Raw genomic sequence first — 9,921 nt, forward strand, 5'->3', positions numbered from 1 at the left:
ATAATAACACGACACGTGTCGTTATGGACCCACTTAACAGATTTCGTTCAGTGGTAGCAAAATTTTAAAAAAGGGCATGTATTAGGTAGCAAAATAAAATAAAAGTTTTGATATGTAGCAAAATTGAAATTGAGGTGTTTGTGAGGTAGCAAAAGTCAAAATTTCCATTTTATTATTAGTACAAGTAGTGCCTCCCAATCTCCTATAATACCGGGGAGGATATGTATTTATAGTGAAAGTACCAATATGTCCCTAAGCCTCCTAATTAATGAATTTAGGCTCCTAAGTTTTGGTAAGGGTGAAGATTTGGTTACAACTTACAAGTAAATAAAATACTGATAGAGATTGGGTTAGGGGTTTGGTGGTATGAAAGGCGGCGAAAGCATGGCGCAGAGGATGAAATCGCGGCCACGAAGGAAGCTGAAGCGGCCGCAATTTAAAGAGGACGATATACCTGTTGAACAATATGTTCCTAAAACTAAAATTGATATTGATAGAAATCTTAAGCTTTTTTCCTGTGATTTTGAGCCTCTTTACACCATTCTATAATCATCTTCAAGACCTCCAATTTCTAGGACTCGACCTCAATCAGTATGGGTTTTTCGTCAAACTGTGCTACAATAAGCATACTTTGGAGGTAATTTCTTTCTTACTTATGTATGTTGATTCATAATTTTGAATGTATATGTACTTGTGTTTAATTTTGTTCTGAAGAATTAAACATTGTTTCTCTGCACTTTTACTTTTGATTCTTGTGTGATTTTGAGTTAATGGGAAACAATCGTGAATAGTACTGATGTTTTATGATTAGATATTTGATCATCCGGGAATGCCGGCTATGGGTGGGTTTTTCCACATGGAAGGCAAATATATACCTGCATTTTATAGAGCTCCGTGTCACAACTCAAGCCCTACACCCACAATGGCAGCAAGCAACGTCACTTGGGCACTAGGCAACAAATCGGGCCAAGGGAGTTGCCCATGGGTGCTAGGAAGCACCACTCCCCTAAAGAGCTTTAAATAGCAACCTGCTTATAAACCTAGTGAACACTCAAGTGACAGTAACACAATAATGGGTCATTTGGGAGACCAAATGGAATCCAAATGAACCCAAACTTGGTGGTCTACTGTTTTGGACCCAATGAACACAATGGTGCAACCAGAATTTCGAGGAAAGGTCCGGAACCTTCCAGAACGTGCTACAAGGCTCGGGATGCGTCCGGAAGCTTCTAGAAGTATCTAGGTTGCTCTTGTACATACTTGTAACCTCTAGAGTAATGTAGAATACTCTGAAAACTTGTACATATGAGTAGGGACTCAGAAATGTATAGAAGTATCTAGAAGAGTAAGCTTCTAGGACCCTCCATTTAAGGAGGTTAGAAAGCTCTAGAATAGAACATTCTAGCTACTTGGGAGGACTATAAATAGGGTCCTTCCCCTCATTTTGTAGACCATCCAAGCATTTGTAAAACACTCTTTCTCAAGCAATATAAAGTTCACTCAGTCATTTTCTCACTTGTGCTCTATTTACTCACTTACTTTAGCTTTCGTTGCCATAGTTGCTTTAAGCAATACTCGGGGTAAGCCTTGACTAGCAACCTTAGGGAAGGAAGTTAGTGGGCGCGCGTGCAAAAGACTAAGGGGATCAGTCAGCACGTGACAACGTGGTATCAGAGCAGCAACGATCGTGTGGGGCGACGTTCTGTTGGCTTAGCTAGCACAGTAGACTACGAAAGAAAGGTAAGTGTTGGACGATGGGCAAGAACAAGGAGGCCAGCGCATCACTGGTGTTCGAAGGAGAGGCTGAGGCCATGCCTCAGGCCTTCCAGAAGCTTGAGAAGCGAGTGCATAAAGGCGATGAGAAGACAGCCAAGCTCGAGCTAGCCATGGGGGGCTTGTCCGACGCCATTGGCAAGGTAGAGCTTGACGTGTCAGCGCTCAAAGATCAAGTGGTTGACTTAGACAACCGACTTGAGGAGTTGGGCTTGGAACACACGACGGAGGCTCACACACTCGCTAATCAAGCCGTGGAGAAGTTGATGTGCGAGCTAACCAAGTTACGGGAGGAGTTCTCGGGGGAGCTCCTCGCTTTAAAAAAGGAGAACGAGGTTCTCAAGGAGGAACTCGCTCTTTTCCGTGAGGCAGCAGTAACCGGGGGTGTTACCATTAATGCGGGACCCAAGATGGAGGTTCCCAAGCCACAAAAATTCCATGGGAAGCGAGATGCACGGGAAATCGATAACTTCCTATGGGGCGTCGAAAAATACTTCGACGCTATGCGCTTGGAGAGCGATGATTCCAAGATTAATGCTGCCACCATGTATCTTGGAGATGATGCCATACTCTGGTGGAGGCGCCGCGAGCTAGATATCAAGAAGGGAACTTGTTCCATTAGCACTTGGGACGAGTTCAAGAAGGATTTCAAACGGCAATTCTATCAAGAGAATGCCAAGAAGCTCTCGATGATGAAGCTGCGGGATCTCAAGCACAACAGCACCATCAAGGAGTACATTAAGCAATTCTCCACGTTGATGCTCGAGATCGACGATCTCTCAGAGGAGAATCAACTCATCTATTTCATCGGAGGGCTACAACGTTGGGCCCAGCAAGAGGTGGAAAGGAGGAATGTGCAGACACTTGCTGAGGCCATTGCCGTGGCCGAGTCCTTGCTTGAGTTCAAGGATTCCAAGAGGGATAACAAGGGTGGTAGCAACAAGGGAAAAGGTGGGGGAGCTAAACCCACCGACCGAAGCAGTAGCAGCAGCAACAACCGGTTCGAGAGGAGGGACAAAGACAAAGGCAAGGGCCAAACATCTACTTCTTCCTCGTCAGATAAAAGCAAGCACCGCGACTGCTTCCTATGCGGAGGGCCGCATTGGGCTAGGGAATGCCTAGGACGACAAAGGCTCAATGCCATTATCTCTTCGGGTGGTGAGTTGACAGGAGACGAAGCGCAGATGGGGTCGTTGCGCATCACGGGAAGTGTCAAGGCTACATTCGAGGCCGAGGGGTGCAGCAATGTTGCCAAGGTAAGCACACTTCCCCGCCCAAAGGGAAAACTAATGTTTGTTGAAGCATTGGTGAATGGCAGGGCTTCTAGGGCACTTGTTGACACGGGTGCCTCACACAATTTCATCACCAAGGAGGAGGCGAGTAAATTGGGGGTCGAGTATGCCAAGGAACAAGGCACATTGAAGACCGTAAATACCTCACCAGTGCCCATCCTTGGTATTGCTAGGAAGGTGCCTCTTTGTTTGGGAGAATGGAGTGGCGCCGTCGACCTCACCGTCGTCAACATGGACGACTTCTTTCTTGTGCTGGGTCTAGAGTTCATGGACTTGGTGAGGCCGTTCTCATTTGAAAGGGACGGGTCGATGACTATTGTGAAGGACCAGGGTGCATGGTCCGTCCCAAGATAATCTCGGCCATTAAGCTGGAGAAAGACGTCAAGAAGGGCCAAGAAACATTCTTGGCCACACTAGTCGAAGATGAACCTTGTGGGGGCGAGGTTCCAACAGAAGTTGCCAAAGTGATCGAGAAATTTAAGGATGTGATGCCTTCGGAGCTGCCCAAAAGGTTTCCCCCTCGAAGGGAAGTTGATCATGAGATAGAGCTGGAACCAGGGGTTAGACCTCCAGCCATGGCACCCTATCGGATGGCACCACCAGAGCTTGAAGAGTTAAGGAAGCAACTTAAGGAGTTTCTAGATGCAGGGTTCATCAGGCCATCCAAAGCACCATTTGGAGCACCTGTGCTCTTCCAACGCAAGCATGATGGGAGCATGCGGATGTGTATCGACTACCGGGCTTTGAATAAGATAACGGTGAAAAATAAATATCCAATCCCGCTGGTCGCCGATCTCTTTGACCGACTTGGAAAAGCTTTTAGGTACTTCTCAAAACTTGATCTTAGGTCAGGCTATTAGCAAGTGCGCATCGCCGAAGGTGACGAGCCTAAAACGACGTGCGTCACTCGCTATGGGTCTTTCGAATTCTTGGTGATGCCTTTCGGTCTCACCAACGCCCCGGCCACATTTTGTACATTGATGAATAGAATTTTCCAGCCTTTTCTTGATAAATTTGTCGTTGTCTATCTCGACGATATCGTCATGTATAGCAACGATCTAACAAGCCACTTGGAGCATTTGAGACAGGTGCTCCAAGTACTCCGGGAGAACGAGCTCTATGTGAAGCAAGAGAAGTGCTCGTTCGCCCAAGAAGAGGTGTCTTTCCTAGGGCACCGAATCAGGGCTGGAAGGATCATGATGGAGCATGACAAGGTGCGCTCCATCAATGAATGGGAGGAGCCCAAGAACGTCTCAGAGTTACGTTCTTTCCTTGGGCTTGCAAACTACTACAGGCGATTCATTAAGAGCTATTCAGCACGAGCAGCACCACTGACCGATCTCTTGAAGAAGAAGGTGCAATGGTGCTGGGATGACAAATACCTGAAAAAGGCGGTCACCGAAGAGCCTGTCTTGGTCCTGCCAGACTACTCTAAGCCATTTGAGCTACATACGGATGCCTCCGATTTTGCCATTGGAGGGGTTCTCATGCAAGTGGGGCATCCAATTGCCTATGAGTCACGCAAGCTAAATGACACCGAGAAGAGGTATCCAGTGCATGATAAGGAAATGACGGCGATCATTCATTGTTTGCGAGTATGGAGACACTATCTCTTGGGGAGTCGGTTCACCATCATGACTGACAACGTAGCAACAAGCTATTTTCAAAATCAGAAGAAGCTCAGCCCCAAGCAAGCTCGGTGGCAAGACTTCCTGGCCGATTTTGATTATGTGATGGAGTACAAGCCAGGAAGGGTCAATGTGGTTGCTGACGCTCTTAGTCGCAAGGCTATCTTTGCTAGTGCTAGCAGTGTTGCTAGCAACGTCCTTTGGGCGGATCAAGGATGGATTAGAGCGTGATTCAATGGCCAATGGGCTCGTTGAATTGGCCAAAGAAGGGAAGACCCGACGGGTTTTGGGTAGAGGGTGGGATACTCTACACCGTCGGAAGACGCATCTATGTGCCTAAGTGGGACAACCTTAGGCGCGATGTGTTAAAGGAGCGTCATGATTCTTTATGGGCAGGACACCCAGGCGTCCAACGCACCATGGCACTCTTGGAGGAGATCTATTATTGGCCTCATATGCGAGACGATGTTGAGGCGTATGTCAAGACTTGTCTTGTGTGCCAGCAAGACAAGGTGGAGCAACGAGTGCCGGAGGGGCTGTTGCAGCCATTGCCAATCCCAGAAAAACCTTGGGAAAGCGTCTCATTGGATTTCATATCAGCCTTGCCTAAGTCAGACGGGTGTGGTTCAATAATGGTGGTCGTCGATCGCTTTTCCAAGTATGGCACTTTCATACCGGCACCAAAGGACTGCACCGTGGAGCAAGCCGCCAAGTTGTTCTTCAAGCATGTGGTGAAGTATTGGGGCTTACCGCGGAGCATCATCAGTGATAGGGACCCAAGGTTCACCGCCAAATTCTAGACGGAGTTGTTCAAGCTCCTTGGGTTAGGGCTTCATTTTTCAACAAGCTTTCACCCACAATCAGATGGGCAGACGGAGAGGGTGAATGCTTTGCTCGAGTTGTATCTGAGGCACTATGTGAGTGCCAATCAGCGAGATTGGGCGAAATTCATGGACATAGCCCAATTCTCTTTCAATCTACAAAGGTCCGAGGCAACACAACAAAGTCCTTTCGAGATAGTCATGGGGCAACAACCTTTGACGCCACAAGCCGTTGCATCGGGCTACACGGGTAGCAGCCCAGCAGCCTACAAGTTAGCCAAGGGGTGGCACGAGCAGTTGGACATAACGAAGGCTTATCTTGACAAAGCCGCCAAGAAGATGAAGAAGTGGGCGGACAAGCATAGACGCCCGTTGGAGTTCATGGAGGGCGACTTAGTCATGGTCAAGCTGCTACCTCAGCAATTTAAAATCTTCCGCAAGGTGCACAAAGGCCTTGTGCGGAAGTACGAGGGGCCTTTCCCGGTGATCAAGAAGGTTGGGAAGGTCTCCTATAAGCTTGAGCTACCACCAAAGCTCAAAATCCACCCGGTGTTCCATGTGAGTATGCTCAAACCCTATCATGAAGACAAGGAAGATCCATCAAGGGGTGAGTCACACCGAGCACCGACAACGGTAGTGACTTTGTATGATCGGGACATCGAGGTCATTGAGGCCAAGAGGGCCATAAGGAAAAGAGGTGTGCCAAGCTATAACGAATATCTTGTCCGATGGAAAGGTCTTCCGGACAGTGAGGCATCATGGGAAAGAGAGGAAGACTTGTGGCAATTCAAGGACAAGATCTTGGAGTTCGAGGGGCGGCCTTGACGGGGTCGTCAAGACTTGGGTGGGGGAGCATGTCACAACTCAAGCCCTACACCCACAATGGCAGCAAGCAACGTCACTTGGGCACTAGGCAACAAATCGGGCCAAGGGAGTTGCCCATGGGTGCTAGGAAGCACCACTCCCCTAAAGAGCTTTAAATAGCAACCTGCTTATAAACCTAGTGAACACTCAAGTGACAGTAACACAATAATGGGTCATTTGGGAGACCAAATGGAATCCAAATGAACCCAAACTTGGTGGTCTACCGTTTTGGACCCAATGAACACAATGGTGCAACCAGAATTTCGAGGAAAGGTCCGGAACCTTCCAGAACGTGCTACAAGGCTCGGGATGCGTCCGGAAGCTTCTAGAAGTATCTAGGTTGCTCTTGTACATACTTGTAACCTCTAGAGTAATGTAGAATACTCCGAAAACTTGTACATATGAGTAGGGACTCAGAAATGTATAGAAGTATCTAGAAGAGTAAGCTTCTAGGACCCTCCATTTAAGGAGGTTAGAAAGCTCTAGAATAGAACATTCTAGCTACTTGGGAGGACTATAAATAGAGTCCTTCCCCTCATTTTGTAGACCATCCAAGCATTTGTAAAACACTCTTTCTCAAGCAATATAAAGTTCACTCAGTCATTTTCTCACTTGTGCTCTATTTACTCACTTACTTTAGCTTTCGTTGCCATAGTTGCTTTAAGCAATACTCGGGGTAAGCCTTGACTAGCAACCTTAGGGAAGGAAGTTAGTGGGCGCGCATGCAAAAGACTAAGGGGATCAGTCAGCACGTGACATCCGACTGAGTATGCATTCGCCTGGTATCGCGATGTATACCTATGTGTATGTCACCCATTTCTTCTCTTGCATCTTTCTTCATTTGGTCATGTTCCACTATGCACTTTTATTTAATGTTGTTGTAGGGTTCTGATGTCAAGTTGAAGATGGTCACTAAGATGAGTTGCTCTCCTATATGTGAACCCATCTATTATCTAACTTTTACAGTGGTTGATGTGGATGGAAATGAGAACACCCTTCAAGCTATGGTTTTGCAATTTGGGATACCAAGACAATTTCTCTTGGGTATGCTTAGAGATGCCTCTCATGATAAAGTTTTGGCAATTATCCGATTTAAGGAAGGTTTGTAACACATACCTACCATCATTAAACCATCTAATTTTTATTTTTAGATGTTCTGCTTTTCTCATTTTCTATTATGCTCCTGTTATGCATTTTTCCTTTTCTACTTATAGGTCTTAGGCCTTGTTTACTTCACCTTATTTTAGAAGAAATAAGCTCACATCAGATTAGACAAAAATAACTTCAGTTTAGATCATTGCTTTGTGTGTGATTTTCATTGACATTACTAAATAGAGGGTTTAATTATATCAACCTTTTGCTCCATGTCATGGCCATTAGGTTTTTCATTGACATGTTTTTGGTGTAATTTAGTTGTTTATTTCAACGACTTTTGTCAAGTAGATGTACTTTTATTAAGCTACTAATGTGACCAAGTGAATCGTTAACTCAGTGATTGAGAGGTAATTGTGACCTACAGCCTTCTATCCTGTCTATAATGATGACGCCCTTGGCATTGCTAGTTCGTTACTAGTCTATTACCAGTTAGCTAGAGCTGTAAAGTTTTTGCAGAGAACCCGGACTTCCAAGTAGATGATTTATCCTTTTATCTTTCCTAATTAGTACTTTGTATATGCAAGCAGTTCCCATTTCCTTTATTAATCTGACACTTTCCTAATTGGCCATAATCATGATTAGAGTCTTCCATTTGCTGAAAACATTGTGTACAATATACTATATAGCCAACATATGCTTATGAATGCTGCTTTGTTACACCCCTGCTGATATGATACTTCTGGACGCCAACTCTTGGGATGGCCAATTAATTTCATGAAACTAGAGCCTCATAGGATTCTTGTACACCACCAATTTACAAGTAGCTTCACTCTGTAAGAACAAAATGTAAGGTCTTTATACTAAAAGTAGTCTTCATTTAACTTGGTCATCATATGACAATAATATTGTGGTCCCACTTGATTCTCTTGGAACACTTGTTTCGATAAACTATTCTTTAATACTTTTTATTCATGTTGTATATCTTGCTATGAGTAAGCCACCATATTAAGAATGTCCAGTTGTAGTAGCTTTTAACATTAGTTTATATCTGAATGCAGCACCTACTGAAGTCGTTGCTCAAAAACTTGAGGACGTTCTGAAGAAAGTTGGTGAGAAAGTCTTGTTCAAGACTTAAGACGGATGTACATCTGAATGGTTATGTGTATATATTTGCTTCTGATGTTGCTTTTCGGGTGAAGTATGACGAAGTTGACTCTGATTTGTAGTTGCAGTTTGCTCTCCGTTCTGTGATCATGGATTGTAGCCTATGATCTATGCTTAGATTCCTAGTTTGCATATTGTGTGAGTTTATGGGATGGTTATTTACATTTAAATAATACTAGTATGAAGTAAAATTATATGAAAGGTATTTGAAAGATATTTTAACTATTTACTAACATTTATTTCTTTAGTTCTTGACCAATCAGGCAGTCACCCTTTGTAAAATCAAAATTCCTATTACAGCTCCTATTACAGTTTGTTTGTAGAAATTTTACAGTTAAACTTTGTCATAAAGTTAATTATAATTTCCCCTCCAAAAAAAAAAAAAAAAAATAAAAAAATAAAAAAATAAAATAAAAATTATAATTGGCAGCTGAATTATGATTCTGGCTTATAATAGATCTACTAGCTGATGTCTCGTGCCACGCCACTACACCCCCACTTAGGATTCTCAATAAAACAATGTGAAGAATTGGCTAACACTATGGCCATTATGAATGGCCACTCCACAACCTGATGCTGCTGCGCCTCTTGGGCCTTGTTATGGCTCCTAACTCTCTGCAAACTTTGTTTCAATTTTAAGTACTCTATTATTCAGTCTTGTAATTTCGGTTTAAGCTTCCATCTAGCGATGGTGGGTAGCATGCTTGCTTATTTTCCCCTTACTAGCGACAGGCCTACCTCTTTTGAACTCCGTCATGGTCTTTATTTGGTGAGTTTTTCTCACTTGATGTAATATAATTTTCGATTTCTTGGTAAAAAAAAAAAAATAGTATTCCAGGGGAGTTGGTTGGAGTTGTCTCAACCAACACACAAACAACCACCTAGGAATTCACCGTAAGCTGAACCTTATGATGTCCTCCATCCCAAGCCACGCAAAACACCACGTAATTCAGCTTATTACAGGTGCACCTCTGTGGCTCCTTATTACTTCTACAGCCCTGCTCTTTCAGGATCTCCTTTAAAAGCACCATCAGTATTCAATCTCACCCACTTTAAGCTCAATGTTTGGCTTAGCTATGTCTTTATATGAATTACAAAAATCAAGATGAGAACACATGATCAGAAGCAGAAAGCAAGCAATATGTACCTGCAAGCATAGAACTAGCTGCCAAACCAAGTCTGTTTGTATCAGGTTCATCTGTCGGCAGCTGCTGCTTCATTAGGTCTAGCAAGTGCGTATATTGATCAACTGTGGATTCGACACTTGAATTATTATAGAGAGCC

At 44.2% G+C, this 9,921-nt stretch overlaps 1 pseudogene; it reads left to right on the forward strand.

Moving 5' to 3' along the window:
- The first annotated feature begins 1,754 nt into the window (after nucleotides 1–1,754).
- Nucleotides 1,755–4,924, forward strand: LOC110708936 (annotated as a pseudogene).
- The last annotated feature ends 4,997 nt before the right edge of the window (nucleotides 4,925–9,921 follow it).

The sequence above is a fragment of the Chenopodium quinoa genome, unplaced genomic scaffold, assembly GCF_001683475.1.
Source record: "Chenopodium quinoa cultivar QQ74 unplaced genomic scaffold, ASM168347v1, whole genome shotgun sequence".
Taxonomy (NCBI): Eukaryota; Viridiplantae; Streptophyta; class Magnoliopsida; order Caryophyllales; family Amaranthaceae; genus Chenopodium; species Chenopodium quinoa.